The sequence below is a fragment of the Oryctolagus cuniculus genome, chromosome 14, assembly GCF_051225735.1.
Source record: "Oryctolagus cuniculus isolate XC-2025 breed Fujian yellow rabbit chromosome 14, ASM5122573v1, whole genome shotgun sequence".
Lineage (NCBI taxonomy): Eukaryota > Metazoa > Chordata > Mammalia > Lagomorpha > Leporidae > Oryctolagus > Oryctolagus cuniculus.
In genome coordinates, this window is record NC_142880.1 from 21,237,392 (window position 1) to 21,253,931 (window position 16,540).

At 40.6% G+C, this 16,540-nt stretch overlaps 1 long non-coding RNA gene across 1 annotated transcript; it reads right to left on the reverse strand.

The window, feature by feature from the left end:
* Positions 1-1,532: 1,532 nt before the first annotated feature.
* Positions 1,533-16,522, reverse strand: LOC138845146 (uncharacterized). The gene is made up of 2 exons (XR_011381945.2): positions 16,346-16,522; positions 1,533-6,148 (listed from the first exon to the last, which is right to left on the reverse strand). It is a non-coding gene; the product is annotated as an uncharacterized LOC138845146 (long non-coding RNA).
* Positions 16,523-16,540: the final 18 nt, after the last annotated feature.

The following is a 16,540-nucleotide window of genomic DNA, read 5'->3' on the forward strand; positions in this document are numbered from 1 at the left end:
ATTATGATGCAGAAAATAAGCAGAGCACATGTCATCAGCTTGTTAGCAAATCCTCCTCCAAAGTTCCAACAATGTAACTGGCATTAGCAAAAGTGAGCTTATTTAACTACTGACAGTGTGCTGATTAGTTGGACTCTAATTCTCTGTTGGGGCCTCCATAAACCACTCCAGTAAATAATTGCCCAAATTAGTGGTAAGCATTGTATTCATCAATACACAATTTAATGAAAATACACAGCGTAAGGTATAAAAAGAAAAAAAAAAAAGCAACTGCTGACACCCAAAGTGAGATCATGCTACCCCACAGAAATTTAGTCCTTACTGGAGACCATTCCCTGCCGAATCACCTGAGTTCCAGGCCTTTCCACTGAACCCATATGGTGATGTTTGCTGGCTGGAACCATCAGGAATAAATCTAATATCAAAGTGAAGTGGAGGGCTACATGAGCGGGAAAACTTTTTTCTGCCACCAGCCATTTGGTTATTAATAACAGCATTTGTGGGCCATACAAAATTATCAACTCAAAAATTAGCCTGCTGAGGCCAGCGCTTTGGTGCAGCAGGTTAATGCCCTGGCCTGAAACGCCAGCATCCCATACGGGTGCCAGTTCAAGACCTGGATGCTCCACTTTTGATCCAGCTCTCTGCTATGGCCTAGGAAAGCTATAGAAAATGACCCAACTCCTTGGGTCCCTGCACCTGCGTGGGAGAAGAAGCTCCTGGCTCCTAGCTTCGGATCAGCACAGCTCTGGCCGTTGCAGCCATCTGGGGAGTAAACCAGTGGATGGAAGACCTCTCTCTCTCTCTGCCTCTCCTCTCTCTCTGTAACTCTGACTTTCAAATAAATAAATAAAATCTTTAATAAAAAAAGAAAAAAGTGACATCACACTTTAAAAAAAAAATAGCCTGCTATAAATATACTGAATTTCAATTTGCCATGGCAAAGCCAGACCAAATGATTTCACTGGACTTATACCACAGGCCAGAGATCCCCACCACATTACAGGTCAATGAGTGAAGTAAGTTAATCCAGTGACGTCTTTTTTTTTTTTATTACTAGAAAAGAACTAAACTCATCATGACAACATATTTCCACTGACAGTGTGGGTACTGTTAATACAGGCCAATGTAATCATTTGTAGATTAGCTAGAGTATTAGCCACATCTCTGTTCAATCAACAGAAATCTGTGTATCCAGATTTAGACAAAAAGTATAGCATATTAAGCATATTGGCTGTAGACTCTGATGAATGGATATTTATGGATGGCTGACTTTTTTTAAGCTTGAGTTTATAAGTTTACACAACCAAACTCATTTTAATTTTGTTGGATGGAACACTTTCCAAAATAAATACTTACTACATGACTCTTTCAATGCAGATTATTAGAGATACAAGTTTATCGTTATAATTAACAATCATTAAAGACTTAACTATTTGAATGTCTTTTATCTTAGTATTTTCACTACTAGAAATTGACTTTCACATAATAAAGTTGTCCAAATACTTTACTATAAGAACATTCATACAAACTTGATTTCATAAATGATTTATTTATACAGTGTATACTCAAAAGCCATTAAATAAGTACAGATACATGATTCATGAAATATGCAGTATTCACAATATTTTTACTAAGTGAAAAATGACAATGAATAAGTCACATTAATTTTTATTATGATAATTATGTAATGATACAATGATATCCTTAAGATCCATTGGTGAGCACAGAGCTGTTTGCTCTCTAAAAATCCCAGGAGTCACTATGGCCATTTTCAGGACTCGTGCCTGGTTCTTGAGATGCCTTTGCCTTTCCTCATTAGTATAAGGCTGTTGGTTCTGTCTTCTCAACATTGACAGTGCACCTGTTCATTGTCATAGACCCATGAGCTGGAACAGGATGTCACCTTCTAAGTGTTCCAGCCATCCTGTAGACAACCCAGCCAAGATGCCGTCTAGCTGAAGTTGGCGCCCATCCCCTTACAACAGTTCACTCTTCCAGCTGTCTATTCTTCCTCTCAGTTTTGTCAACTTCTTATCTGTATTAAATCACAATCATCTTTTGATGAGTACTAACTTTTGAAGCCATTCGTATCTAAACCCATTCCAAGTTATAGGTCTTCTAATATCTGAAAGGAACTGTCTCAGCACCCAAAGTTTTTCTCTTTTCCTTCATTTTTCATTCATTCAATATATAGTTACTAAGCCCATACTAATGGTTACTAAGCCCATACTAATGGTTACTAATTTGGGAACTACTCTGGATACTGGGAAGAAATAATAATATCAAAAGGGGCTGGTGTTGTGCTGCAGAATGTTAAGCCACTGCCTGAGATGCCAGCATCCCCTGTGAGTGCTGGTTCGAGTCCTATCTGCTCCACTTCCCATCCAGTTCCCTGCTAATGCACCTAGGAAAGCAGCAAAAGATGGCCCAAGTGCTTGGGCCTCTGCATTCACTTGGGAAATGCAGATGGAATTCGAGGTTCCTGGCTTCAGCCTGACCCTGGGTCCAGGCATTGCAGCTATCTGGGGAGTAAAACAACAGATAGAAGATTCTCTCTCCCTTCCTCCCTCCCTCTCTCTCTCTCTCTCTCTCTCTCCCTCTCTCTCTCTCTCTCTCTCTCTCTCTCTCTCTGCCTCTACCTCTAACTCTGCCTTTCAAATAAATAAACAAATCTTAAAAACACACACACACAAACCACTAAGATCTCTGCCCTCATCAATCTTATGTTCTAGAAGATAATGAATGAGAATAAATAAGCAGGTAAGACATCACAAACACAGTAAGAATCAGGAAAAACTGAACAAGGTTTTGTTCTGGAAAGGTATAGGGAGAAACTGAGTGCATAGAACAGGCTCCCTATCTGAGTAGACACCTGACAAGTTTCCCAGGGCAGGGAAAGCCAAGAGAAAAGCCCCCAGGGCAGAAAGAAGAGCCAGTGAATTCACTGTCAGATAAGAAACTCTCTTTGTGATCAAGGAATATGAAAGAGGCAGTTGTGGCCAGGGAGGTGAGAAATGGTGAGAGATGGGAGAAGTGGGAGAAGTGGGAGAGGTCCCCAGCTCTGGATCCTGCAGGGGCTTGGCCAAAGTCTTCCATTTCCTGCCACATACAATGGTAAGTCACACACATGATAGTGATAAAACCTGATGCACATTTTTTTAATCACTCTGGCTTGCCTAAACACTAGGAATTCCTGTAACCATTTCTCCGAGGAATGATTGCTTCTCTAATCTTGCTCCAGTTTTTCTACATTCTTCAGGGGAAGGGAGCCCAGAACTGAAAGCCATGCTTTGAGGATGATCTAATCATTACAGGAAGCTGAAATAATCACCTCTCCTCCTTGGAACGTTCTTCACTTACTGCAGCTGAAGAGTCAAGATTTCTTTCATGGTTTCCAGGGTTAGAAACCAAAAGGAAGAAGATTGTTAGAAACAAAAGTAAATAAGCTCTGCTTGAGGTGGTCCTCAGCCTTGCTTAGAAACACCTGGGGAGCTTTTGAAACCTCCCCGTTGTCCAGACAATATCCCAGACCAATTAAATCAGAACCTCTGAGGATATGCCTTTAAAGGGCCCCAGGTGATTTTGTTAGGCACCTCACAGCCAAACCCACGACAGAATGCCTAGCACTGTACTTTCCGAACTTCAATGTACAGAGGAAACATTTGAGGAGCTTGTTAAAAAGCAGACTCTAATTCAGAATCTAAATAAATTCCTAAATAGCTTCCAGGTGATAGCTTTGCTACTGGTTAAGAAGCAAACTTTGAATAGCAAGGTGATTAGCCCAAAGCTTCCCATAGCACGCACCCAGTCACCTGGAGGGCTGGAGGCTGGAAACCACCTCCTGAGATTGTGTTGCAGAAGGTCTGGAGAAAGTTCTGAGAATTTGCATTTCTAACAAGGTATTGGACCATGCTGATGCTGTTGATCCAAAGACTACACTTTGAAATCCATGAAGCCATTCAACAGGAGAAAAGAAGAAGAAGGGAAAAAAACCATGAACCACATGAACCACAGGCTCTCTAGTCTGGAGAACAGACTTTATCATTTCAACTTTCATTCCCCAGAAAGCTTTCATCTCTTTCCACTCTCCTCTCAGTTCCATCTGGACACACTGTTACTGTATGTTCAGCACAGGAAAATGCTAGCTAAAAGGAATTTTATTTTGGAAAGAAGAAATATGACAACGACAGGCCAGCAAATGTGCATTGAATAAGGAGAAGGAAATGAATCTGAAACACTGACACTAACCCTGAAATGTCTTATCACTGGGACAAGTGTATGCTAAATTTTGAATTATTTATTTCTCATAGATTTTTAGCTGCAGCACACAACCAGCGTCCCTGCTTAGTAAAAACTTGAACCTTCTACATTTTGAGTGTCCATTGTGCACCTGCCCGTCTGCTCTCCTGTTTGTTTTGTTCCAATGCATATGTGTCTCTTTCTTGGGCATAGGATGCATAATACAAACTAATAAAAATATATGTTACTGAAGTAGGGAGAATAGAGTTCTGTAAACAGAAAATAAGGTGAATTGTTCTTTAAGCATCAAGCACTTCAGTAAGCATTTTTATGAATAATATTCTGCCCTTAGGCTCATCTGCATACCAAAAAGGTGACAGATATATTATACCTCATCATTTATATATATTTCTGCTGTGACATTTCTCATTTCCTTTTTCTACATCTTGTTCCAGGATAATTATTTAGATTTTATGAGTAAAGCATGTTTAAAAGAATGAACCGGAAGTCTGTTTTCCCTATACAAACCTTACTTAATAAATAATTTTTATTGATGTCCAGAAATTTCAAAATAATATTTGATCAGCTGTCTATAAAGTAGATATTAAAAAACTACCCAGCATTCTTCCAGGAATTCATTAAGAATTCATACAGTTATGATATAACCAAAGCCTTTGTGTAAAACCCTAAAACAATTATGGCACAATTCACCTCAAAATAGCATGGATTTTTACAGCTCTAAATTATAGTATGAAGGTGCTAACCGCGAATTGCATACTTGTCAAATCAGTTGGGAAGGTAGTTGATGGGAAAGCTCCAAGTATTCTATCAATTACCTATTATTCTCAGAACAAAGGACAATAATAAAGGTACATTGAAACAATGTAACAGATTTCTTTCCATTTAATTTAAAATATAGAATTTTTTTAGTTTTTTTTTATTTTATTTATTTGACAGGTAGAGTTACAGACAGAGAGAGACCGAAAGGTTGGTCTTCCTTCCGTTGGTTTACTCCCCAAATGGCCAGCACGGCCAGCGCTGCACTGATCTGAAGCCAGGAACCAGGTGCCTCCTCCTGGTCTCCCATGCAGGTGCAGGCACCCAAGCACTTGGTCCATCCTCCACTGCCTTCCTGGGCCACAGCAGAGAGCTGGACTGGAAGAGGAGTAACCGGGACTAGAACCCGGTGCTCATATGGGATGCTGGCGCCGCAGGCGGAGAATTAGCCAAGTGAGCCACAGCGCCGGGCCCTAGAATAATTTTTAAGCTTCCTGATTAGAAACATCCTCTGAAGAATAACAAAACAACAGCAAAGCTCCTTCAAGCTGCACTTTATTATTATTGTTGTTTGTAAAACAGAAGCAAAAGATTGACTTAGAGACTCACTCATAACAAATCTATTCTGGAAGACTTACTTATAATAAATCTACTCTGGCAGAAACTCAAACAGAAACTAGAAGTTTCACATCAGAAAATGGGATGTGATTGACGTCTTGCTTGACATCAGTCTTGACAGTTTAGGAAAATCACTGAGTTAACATAGTCCTGTGCATAGAAGTATAAAAAAACTAAAGAATATTCCAAAACTCGGATTCCATGTGTCAACCGTTAGAAAGGTTTCATGATTTCTTTATTGGCTCACTTACCAGGATTACCCACTGCTGACTGGCTGCAGAAATCATGGCTGGACATGCATCCCCAAAGTCACCAGGTCATGGGTATTGCAGGTGCACACAGTATAAGCGTTTTGTTGTTTGTTTGCTTTTAGGTGAGTCTGTCTTTGAGGACAATGCTTGGGAACAACTAACATTTTGGTGACAAGAAAAGCAAAATGACCAAAGGCACCTGCAGCCTACATAGGTTTCCACAGCCAGTACTGTTTCTCATTTCTTCTGTGTCTTACATCCTGGAAATAAGAGAAACAAAAATGTTTAGATGACATTGCTAGAAGATAGCATACATTTGGCAAAAATTCAAACCCAAAAAGTAATTATAAATGTAAGGTACCCTGGGCCAACACCACAGCTCACTAGGCTAATCTTCTGCCTTGTGGCGCTGGCACACCAGGTTCTAGTCCCAGTCAGGGCACTGGATTCTGTCCCAGTTGCCCCTCTTCCAGGCCAGCTCTCTGCTGTGGCCAGGGAGTGCAGTGGAGGATGGCCCAAGTGCTTGGGCCCTGCACCCCATGAGAGACCAGGAGAAGCACCTGGCTCCTGCCTTCGGATCAGCACGGTGCGCTGGCCGCAGCGCGCCAGCCGCGGCGGCCATTGGAGGGTGAACCAACGGCAAAGGAAGACCTTTCTCTCTGTCTCTCTCTCTCACTGTCCACTCTTCCTGTCAAAAAAAAAAAAAATGTAAGGTACCCTGACCAGGAGGAAAGGCTACTTAAAGTTCCACAGAGGTGCTATTGGAAGCCACTGTTGTTCGATGTTTTCATTAAAAGTGGAGATGTTAATACTCATTGAATTTATGAAAGATTAGGGAAGTTACAATGTCTTTGAACATTAGAGTCAAAATAGGATACAAGCCTGAGAAGTTGTAAGAATTGATTTAAAACAATAAAAATGATCAAAAAAGGCAAAGTATAAAGTGGTTAACGTAGAATATGGTGAGGGACCGGTGCTGTAGCATAACAGGTGCAGCCGCCGCCTGCAACAACAGCATCTTCCATGGGAGATGGTTCGTGTCCCTGCTGCTCCACTTCTGATCCAGCTCCCTGTTAATGTGCCTAGGAAAGCAACAGAAGATGGCCCCGGTGCTTGGGCCCCTTGCATACATGTGGGAGACCCAGATGAAGCTCCTGGCCAGGCTTCTGGCTGTTGTGGCCATTTGGAGAGTGAAGCAGCAGATTGAAGAGCTCTCTCTCTCTCTCTTTCTCTCTCTCTCCACCTCTGCCTTCCAAATAAAAAATAAATATATAAAAAAAAAGAAAATGGCGAGTACTACAAAACCCTAATAAGAGCAGTGTACCAAAAAGCATAAGAAAAATGAAAGATGTCAATCATATGTCACTAAAAAAGAAATGCTGTAATACATTTTCTTATTCATCAAACATAGCATTTAACACAATTGAAAGAATTTCACTTGCATTACTTTGGTTTAGTACCAAATGAAATTTTCAGTTCACTCTGGGAGTATTATATAATCAAAGAGACAGACTAATTATATAATTCAGCAGAGACTAGCAGACTTAATAAAAGGCTAAGAAAGAAACACCTTCACTGCAAATGGTACAGGAATTTGTTAGTCTAGAAAAGAAGAAAGTAAACAGGAAATGATAGACCACTTGTATAATAAATATAATTGGGAAGTAGTACAAGGTATAATGAGTAAGAAATTTTTTAGAGTCATTGAAATGAGTTTGAGTCCTACTTTTCACCTTCCCACCATCCACAGAAGATACTCATAAAAGCATGATTGGGTAAGAAAGTTTCCTCAATTTTCTAAATTCCTTTATCCATAGAATGCAGAAAATAATAGTATCCAGGATTATAAACTGTTGTGAGAATTAAGTGAGATAATATCTTTATTACAGAGTTTACATTGCTTTATGAGTCTTATTTTCTTCACAAATTAAGAGAGTTTCGTTAGTGGCTGGCACTGTAGCATAGCTTGTAAAGCCACTGCCTGTATGGGCGGCAGTTCGACTCCTGGCTGCTCCACTTCTGATCCAGTTCCCTGCTGATGCACCTGGAAAAGTACTGTAAGATGGCCCAAGTGCTTGGGCCCCTGAACCTACATGGGAAACCCAGATGAAACTCCTGGCTCCTGGCTTCAGCCCGGCCCAGCCCTGGCTGTGGCACACATTTGGGTAGTAAACCAGTAAATGAAAGATTTCTCTCTCTCTCTCTCTCTCTCTCTCTCTCTCTGCCTCTGCTCTCCCTCTCTGTAACTCTGTCTTTCAAATAGATAAGTAAATCTTTAAAGAGAGAGAGATTTTAAATGATGCTTTTCTTTTTTTTTAAGATTTTATTTATTTATTTGACAGGTAGAGTCACAGACAGTGAGAGAGAGAGAGAGAGAAAGGTCTTCCTTCTGTTGGTTCACTCCACAAATGGCCGCAATGGCCGGAACTGTGCCAATCCAAAGCCAGGAGCCAGGAGCTTCCTCTGGATTTCCCATGTGTGTGCAGGGGCCCAAGCACTTGGACCACCTTCTACTGCTTTCTCAGGCCACAGCAGAGAGCTGGACTGGAAGAGGAGCAACGGGGCCTAGAACCAGTGCCCATATAGGATGCTGGCGCTGCAGGCAGAGGATTAACCTAGTGCGCCACAGCACCAGCCCCTAAATAATGTTTTTCTAACACACACACACACACACACACACACACACACACTGCTCCACTTACAATCCAGCTCTCTGCTATGGCCTGGGAAAGCAGAAGAAGATGGTCCAATTCCTTGGGCCCCTGTACCTGCACGGGAGACTGGGAAGAGGCTCCTAGCTCCTAGCTCCTGGCTTCAGTTCAGTGCAGCTCTGGCCAAACAGCCAATTGGGGAATGAACCAGCAGATGGAGGACTCTCTCTCCCTCTCCCTCTCCCTCTCCCTCTCCTTCTCTCTGTGTGTAACTCTGGCTTTCAAATACATAAATAAATCTTTAAAAAATAGATCCAAAATGTGGCTTATTTTAAAGTCATCTTTTCCCCCCAGAAAATAAAGGGAAGGGTAAAATTCAGATTCCCAAACCTGCAAGCAAGGTTTATTTATAATATCTGTTACATTTCACAAATGCCCTTAGGTGCTGGATTTCAGTTAACACTTATCTTTTGTATCTTTTATGCTTAAATCTTAATTCTAGCATTTCCAAATTCACTACATTCTTTCTACCTAGAAACCTCTTTATCCTCACCCCTCTCATCCTACAAAATATAATTTGCAGTCTATTTTTTAATCTCTCCCCTTAGAAATCCCCATATCTTATAATTTCATTAACCACTTTGATCAAACTTTGTGTTGAACACCATATGAAACATATGGTTTTCTATGAGGAGTGTTGGGAGGGTTTGGGGAAAAATCTAGACCAAGAATTTGTTGTAGTGTAACCAAATGCACCATTTCATGTATTTGTTATGTATAATTATCAAAAAAAGTTTTTAAGTATCTCTAAGAGAATCTATTAATTCAAGGTATGGTTTCTCTAGGTGTCTACAAGAAAAAGAATATATGACATGTATGGGGGTGAAACATGAAATAATTCCTGGCGGGCACCTAGCAGTCTTTACTGAATCATGAACCCTATCATTGAAATATGAAATATCTGAAGTGTCAGATGAAACCTCCAATTATATGAAAATGGATAATTTAGCGGCACAAATGTTGTCTGTAAGATAATTCTAATTGAGAATTCATTAAAAACTCAAGGTTACCAATTAAAGGAAAGTGTATTAAATCTGTTCTCCCAAGATTAAGCCATACATTTTATAAGCATTCAATCAGGCCAAGAATGTTCTTTCAAATCTTGACAAGTTCTAGCGGCAGAATCTGAGTTGAGAATAGAGGAGACTCTTTAGTTGTTTATTTGAAAGGCAGAGTGAGAGAGAGAATCTTCCACCTACTAGTTCACTCCCCAAATAGCTGCAATAGCCAGAACAGGGCCAAGACAAAGCCAGGAGCCACATGAGTGACTTGGTCCGTCTTAGTTGACTTTGCAGGCGCTTTAGCAGGAAGCAGGATGGGAAGCAGAGTGGCCAAAGACTCCAACCAGTGCTCTGATATAGGATGAGGGTGTCACAAGCAGAGGCTAACCCGCTGTGCCACAATGCAAGCCCCTGACTTCCTGAATGTACTGTACAATATTGTAAAGCAGGTCTCTAGAACTCCTTCCCCTTGCTCACTGGAAACATTATCCCTATTGATCAGCAGCCCTCCATTTCCCTCTCCTCCCAGCCCCCGGGAGCATCATTCCTTTCTTTGGTTCTTTGGATTGTGTAGCCTTCCTGTGAATGGAATCGCGCAGTGTTTGTACCTCTATGACAGGCTTATTTCATTCGGCCACATTTTATTTTCACTGTATACCTGCATATTTCAGAATGTCCTTCTTTTTGAAGGCCAAATAATATTCCATGGTATGTATATATTTTCATTATCCATTAATGTACCAACAGTCATTAAGGTTCTTTCTACATCTTGGGTACTATGAATATAGGAATGCAAATCTCTCTTCAAGATCCTGATTTCAATTCTTTCAGATAAAAACCCAAAGTAAGTTTGCCAGATCATATGCTGGCTCTTTTTAATTTTGGGGGGGAACCCCATGCTGTTTTCATAATTTCTGCACCATTTTCATGCCCAGCAACAGTGTGCAGGGTTCCAATTTCTCACATCCTGGTCAATATTTGGTGCCATATATATTATATATATATAATATATAAAGCTGTATATATATTACACACACACACATATATGTATGTATAATCGCAGTCCTGACAACTGTGAGGTGATATTTCACTGTGGTTTTAATTTGCAACTCCCTGACGATAAGTGACCTTGAGCTTCTTTTCATACATATATTGGCCATTTGTGTGTCATCTTTGCAGAAATATCCATTTGGCTTTTTAGCACCTTATTTAATCAGGTGATTAGCATTTTTCTATCGAGTTGTAGCAGTTACTTACATGTTATGGAAGTTAACCCCTCATCAGAAAAAAAATGGTTTGCAAGTAGTTTCTTCCATCCTGAAGGTTGCCTTTGTGTTTGTTTATTGTTTTCTTGTTGCATAGAAGTATTTTAGTTTGATGTGGTCCCACTTGTCTATTTTGGCTTTGGTTATCTGTGCTTTTGTTGTCACAGCCATGAAATCATTGCTAAGACCAATGCCATAGAGCTTTTCCTCTGTTTTCTTCTAGCAGTATTGGAGTTTCTGGTCATGTTTTAAGTCTAATCTGTTCTGAGTTTTTTTATGTTCAGTTAACATATGGGACCAATCTCCTTTAGTGGGTATCCAGTTTTCATAACACCATTTCTTGGGGAGACTATATTCAAGGATTTATTTCTAGGCTCCTTATTCAGTTTCATCGGTCTAGTTATCTTATTATACAAATAGCATGGTGTTTTAATTATGGTAGCTTTGTAATATATCTTACATGAATACATATTTCATAATATTAAAATTTTCTACCTAACTTTCCTCATCTGTAGAAGAACAATAATCTGTTCTTCAGGGAGAGGCCGTGAAGGAGCAATTAGTTGAGAGCCAAACACCATGTGGAGTTCTGATTGTAGTTAAATAAAAACTACTTCCATTCCTTATTTCTCTGAGGTTTAGAAACAACCAAGATCTTCCTCACTCAAATGCCAAATGTAATGAAAGGATTCTGCCTTTTGTTGTTAAAAATCCTCCAGGAAATGGTATTCTATGCCCCCAGCTTTCTGTTCTGTTCTTTGAACAGTCCATGAGTGCTCCTTCCTTGAGACTTTGACTTCTGTTGGGAACCCCGGCCTTCCCCCGTGTTCTTACGTGACTACCGTATTATTCAGGCCTTTACATGGTACCTCAGAAAGTCCTTTCCAAAAATGATGGCTCCAGAGCTGTGCTGTGTCACAGCAGATTCAGCCACTGCTTGAGAAATCAGCATCTCAGATTGGAGCAGTGGTTCAAGGCCCAGCTGCTCTGCTCACAATCCAGTTCCTGCCAATGCACCTGGGAAGGCAGTGGAAAATCACCAAAGTACTTGGGTTCTTGCCACCCATGTGGCAGACCAGGATGGAGGTTCTGGCTCCTGGCTTCAGCCTGACCCAGATCTGGCTGTTGTAGCCATGTGGGGAATGAACCAATGGATGGAAGCCTTCTCTGCGTCCCTCCTCTCTCTCTGTCACTTTGCCTTTCAAATAAATACATAAATAAATGTTTAAAGAATGGTGTTCCTTTCTCATCCCTTGCTACTCTGTGTCATATGCTGCCATAACAACCTGTTCCTTAAATTCTATAGCATTATTGGAGGTGCTTTGTTTATCGATTGTTTCCTATGGACATTCATGGAGCCTTCTGTGTTTGGTTAACAGCAGCATCCCCAGCACGTAGAAGACCTGCTGGGTTCAACAGTGGATATTCAAAAAACTTTGCTGAAAGAAAGAAGAGTAGACTTTCTATTTGCACACGAAAGAGTACCATCTCCTTTCTTTGGCAGCCAGTGAGGATGCTGACTGCTTACCAGGAGGCCTGGGGGGCAGCTCCTTTGCCAAGCCCCCCCTCCCTAGGGGGCAGAGGGAAGGGAAACCACCTATTTCACACGGATGCCTGGACCAGTCATGCATTCCTCACATTCTTTGTTGATGGACAGTCTCAGCTGGGACAGCTGAGGAGCACATTAACAACTCAGCAGCAAGAGCCCCAACCCTTGAGAATCCCCTCCTACTTCCAAGCTCTCCTCTTCTGTAAAGACAATCTCCACGCTGCATTCAGCCAGATTTCTCTCATGCAAACTTCTTATGAACATGCACAATTTTCATGCCTTGTTCCTTCTCAGGCTTGGGTCTAACCTTGCATCTGGCATAAACGCTACCTGGGCCTTCTTGTGTGACTCAGGAAGTTGAAATGATGTGGTGACAAAATAGAAGAAACAGAGATGAAAAGGGAGGCTGCTCAACACTTTTGTACTTCTATTTGAACACTGACTTCTTTGGTTCCATTATTGTTTCAATTTATTAAGTTAGGTTAAAATGTTCCCTTGGAATTTTTGCTAGTATTGCTAATGCATAAAAATCTATCATCTGTATATTCTAATACACCTAGATGGGGTTTTTTTCTACTTAAATTCTTAATTGGTAGTATTGGTGATTAGAATAGAGGTTATCAATATATACCTTACATTTCAGGGTACTTTAAGGATTCTGGTAATATTGTATTCTGTCATGTTTTTATCATGTTCTTGATACTGTGTATATGGGTGAGTGCAAGATTAAAGATTTTGTGTCTAAAAGAAACTATGAATTATGACAGGTCTAAACTGGTATACAGGTGGGCACCATCACATTTATTTATCTCTCTCTAAAAAGGTTCTTTTCCAATTTTGTAAAGTTCATTTTTAGACACCAAATGCAATATAAAAGTGTGAAAGTCCTTGAAACATATTTTCCCTCTTAGAATGTATATTGAAGACCTAGAAAAAACATTGTGTCTCCCTGCGTGTCTGTGTTTTGGGGAGGGGGGTGCCTGTAACATCTCCAACTGCAATCAGCAAATACAACAGGGAAAGACCAGTTCTGCTGTTTCTTGGTGAGCTCTTTTTCACTGTGCCGAATAGCTGAGAGACTCCTAAGAAGAGCTTCTGTAATAGTTAAGTAAGAGAAAAAAATTTCTCCCAATGCTTCAAGGATTTTATTGCCTACTCTCTTTTTTACTCACTTATTTCTTTATAAATGTTGACTTTACTAATTTAACATACATCCGTTTATGTGCAACTATGTGCAAAAAACCTGTAGAGTCATACTTCAGAGTTGCAAAGTTTCTTGTGAAAGTCAGACACACTTTGCTGGGTTTTTGTTTTTTAAGATTTATTTATTTAATTGAAAGGCAGAGTTGAAGAGAGGCAGAGGCAGAGAGAAATTTTCCATCTACTGGTTCACTCCCCAGATGGCCGCAACAGCTAGAGTTGGGCCAATTTGAAGCCAGTAGCCAGGAGCTTTTTCCAGGTTTTAGCAGAGAGCTGGATCAGAAGTGGAGCAGCAAGGACAAACCAGCGCCCATATGGGATGCTGGCAGTGCAGGCGGCACTTTACCTGCTATGCCACAGCGCAGGCCATGCTTTGCTGTTAGAATGTGATAGTTTTCATCTTCTGAGAGACATACTTTTATTTCTTTGAATTTTCCTGGTTCATTGGCTATGTGCTCAGGACGTTCACTTTTAAAATTCACAATTTACCAGAATTCCTTATGTTACCTTAGTTATCACATTAGTTGATGGCTGAAGGTAATTTTCTTGTATCCTTGTACAAAGGGAAAAAAATAAAGCAAATCCTCACCCTTTTAAAAGTGCAAGTAAGTCGCGCCGGTGCCGCGGCTCACTAGGCTAATCCTCCGCCTTGCGGCGCCAGCATACCAGGTTCTAGTTCCGGTCGGGGCGCCGGATTCTGTCCTGGTTGCCCCTCTTCCAGGCCAGCTCTCTGCTGTGGCCAGGGAGTGCAGTGGAGGATGGCCCAAGTCCTTGGGCTCTGCACCCCATGGGAGACCAGGAGAAGTACCTGGCTCCTGCCATCGGATCAGCACAGTGCGCCGGCCGCAGCGCACTGGCCACGGCAGCCATTGGAGGGTGAACCAATGGCAAAAGAAGACCTTTCTTTCTCTCTCTCTCACTGTCCACTCTGCCTGTCAAAAAAAAAAAAAAAAAAAAAAAGACATTTTTAAAAAAAAAAAGTGCAAGTAGGTCTTAGATCCTTTGTGTTTCTACCCAATTTATACATTGATCTTATGAAGTAAAAAAAAAAGTTTTATGAACTTTAATAAGATTTGACTAAGTAAAATATTTTTTTTACAAAACCACATTTAGAAAGTGGCATTCTCTCCTAGTATTATGTTATAAAATTCTTTTCCTTACCACTTTTATTATTAGTACAACTAATATTTATAATAGTGTAATTTATTAACAATAATCCTCAAACAGTATAAGCAAATAAAGGAATTATTAAGGGGGCTATCAATTTCAACAACACATGCAAGGAAAGCAAAACAAGGACTAGAAAACAGATCCACATGTTTCCTGGTAACTGAGATGAGGCCCACAGTTTGCACAAATAAAAACTTAGAAAAAGTAAGCCAGCTATACTCTCAGCAGCTGGGAGGTCGGATTATCCACTAGCTGAGCTTCGTAAAAGCTCAAGTTCTGTCGTCTTTGCATGGATACTCGGAAAATGGTGCAAGTACATATTGTATTAGCAGTTTCCTTACAGTCAACAGAGAAATGCTAAGTATACTTCACTGAAAAATGACTTTCCTCTCTTACAGTCCCATTTTTGGCTTACCTTGATTGGTGTGAGAGGAAAAAAAAAGAAAAATCAAAACAACATGATGGGGGAAAATTGTAGAGCACTGAGCAAGATAAAGGATTTGAGAATAAAAACAAGCCAGGTCTTTTTACTTGAACCTTACTGGAACATCTGAGGTGTAATTAGAAATATAAATGTTTTGGCATACATGAATGGGACAATGGGAATGTTGAGGTTGATACAAATGAAGGTAACTGTGATACAGTTAGTAACCATGAATTGTATTCTTGAAAATCAGAGAATGGTTATTAAGTATCCTCACTAAATTTGGGACATAACGCTTACCTTAATCCCTGCCATATAGTCATGCCACAACATATACATATTTCAGTCACATCATGCACAATATATATGATTTTTGTCAACTACATTTTTAAGGAAAAGCAATTACACAAGCTCACAATATTTTCCCACCAATATCACTAAATGCAACTTTTTAAAAGAGTGCCTTGCTTCGAAAATGAAAAAAAAATCCTGAAATTCTGCTGTTGAAATTAAGCAAGGCATTTGTAGTTTAAAAATTAGTACTTCTATTATGAAAGTTCATCCTTTTACGCCTTTGTTGCAGAGAAGATTCCACAGGAAACAAAAGTGCAGGTCAAAATTCCTATGTGGGCTCTGAACTGAAACCCCTGAGAGACATCATGAGATAAAGGAGAAATGCAATGTGTGGTGTGATGAATGCATTCACACAGTGATTGACAAGTTAGCATCCAGGTTCCACTGGCCAAAATCACATGGAGATGGATGGGGCAGAAGAGGTTCTGACGGCTTGCGCCCATCGTCCAAAGCTAGCAGAGCCGGGAAGTGGTGGATGACTGGGGCTGCATTAGAAACATCGGCTGGGCTGGCTCCCTGGGCTGACTTTGAACTCTTGTTCATCATTATTTTATGCTGCACTCCACTTTGTATTGGTGGAAGGGAAAAGAAAAACACAGGAGACTAGCTTTTAGCTTCTAAATCAAAGCTCTGCTTTGCTGATTGCCGGAGTGGCTTTTCAAAGGCAAAGCAAGTGGGGGCATTAGAATTCCTTGTTTCTCTAGACCAAGAACTGAAGTACCGTTATTTTTTTTAATTCTCAGTAGCAAAAAAAGAACATATTTCAATGTATCTTACATTTACCTTGAAGCAGCCTCTGTGGTGGTTCCTTTTTTCTTTTTCAATTTGATTGGCACTTGCAGAAGATAAAGCAAGGTGGGAAAACATTTAACAGGGAGCCTGCAGAAGGGCGCGAGGAGGCGTGCATTGTCACGGAATCTCAGAACCGGGAGGAGCTGTGCCCCTTGCACACCCTGACTCAATCCCTCACGCAGGTGC